Raw genomic sequence first — 1,363 nt, forward strand, 5'->3', positions numbered from 1 at the left:
TCTCTCTCTCTCTCTCTCTCCATCTCTCTCTCTCATCTTCTCTCCTCACCCTTCCTTACCCTTTATCTTCTTTTCTTCCTTTCTGTCGTTGTTGCATGATTTATTTTGTTTCTTTTTTCTTTCGGTCATTTAAAACAGAAGAAAAAATCACAATTAAAATAAAACTTGTGTTATTGTAGTAGACTGTATTTAAAGCCCAGGGGTATACCCCAGGGTTATTAATTCATCCATTCAACACAAAGTTTCTACCGTATTGAAACTTCCCGAAAGATTCCTCTCCACCATGTTGCATATGGGATTCTGAAAATTTCCTTGTAAAGAACTACACTTCCTAACATGTTTACTCTGCTATTGCCATATCACTATCTTTTATTACATGTCCACCGCAGTCAGAGCGTAAAGTTTGCCAACTAGTGCAGTGTAAGGGTCGAGGCGGGGGGGGGGGGGGGGGGTTGATTAAATACCCAGCGCGTCATGGGCTACAGATATTAGCAGCTTAAATCTCCCTTAGCTCTCGTGCTTCCCTTAATCCCTCCTCACCCCTCCCCAAAACCAACAACCCCCCCTCACCATTACCTATAAACCAGGCCGTCGCTTCCCCCCCTCTCCACCCACCTTTACACCACACCAAAGACACGCTCCACAGAACAAAACTAATCACAACAGTTAATCGTGATTATCGATTAAGCCACCCTGTTTGTATATTATGGCATTTGCCTAGCATACTTTTACAGTTTTTCCACCAACTTAATTCTTTTTGAGGTCAAGGTTGTGTAGAATATGATGTTATATATCCTAAAAAAGGGAAAAGTTTCATTGATACTGGTTACACTGTGATGTAAAATGTCATTTAGATCAATAACAGGCTAGGGACGGTTTGTGCTCGTTGTCGTTATCGCTGTTGCTGTTATTGTTGCCAATATTGTTGTTGAAGCTATCTGCTTTCATCTCCTATCAGAAATCTACAACAGTACCATAACTGTTCTTCTTGAAAAGAGCAGGAAAATAAAATGAACAGCTGAAACTTCAATACTGTTACGAGTATAATAATAAGCATGTCTGCAAACATTATTTTGGTTCCAAAAAAGCTACCGAGATCTTGCCCCACCTCGCTCAACGACCTTCCACCACTGGCAGCACAAACAGGTCCAAATGCCAAAAGCTTGCTGTTTGTGACACAATGTGAGCCGGCCTAACTTCCTGGTTCACGTCCTTTTTCTTTGTGGACTCGAGAAGAGTGGTGCGTGATCACGTCCTGTTCAATCAAACACCACGGGCACTTCTCTGTATTGACGGAGCTGTACTCTTGCTATACAGCTCTTGTAATACATGTAATAATGATCTTTTATAAATATTATTATTA

The sequence above is a fragment of the Aplysia californica genome, unplaced genomic scaffold (assembly GCF_000002075.1).
Source record: "Aplysia californica isolate F4 #8 unplaced genomic scaffold, AplCal3.0 scaffold00157, whole genome shotgun sequence".
NCBI lineage: Eukaryota > Metazoa > Mollusca > Gastropoda > Aplysiida > Aplysiidae > Aplysia > Aplysia californica.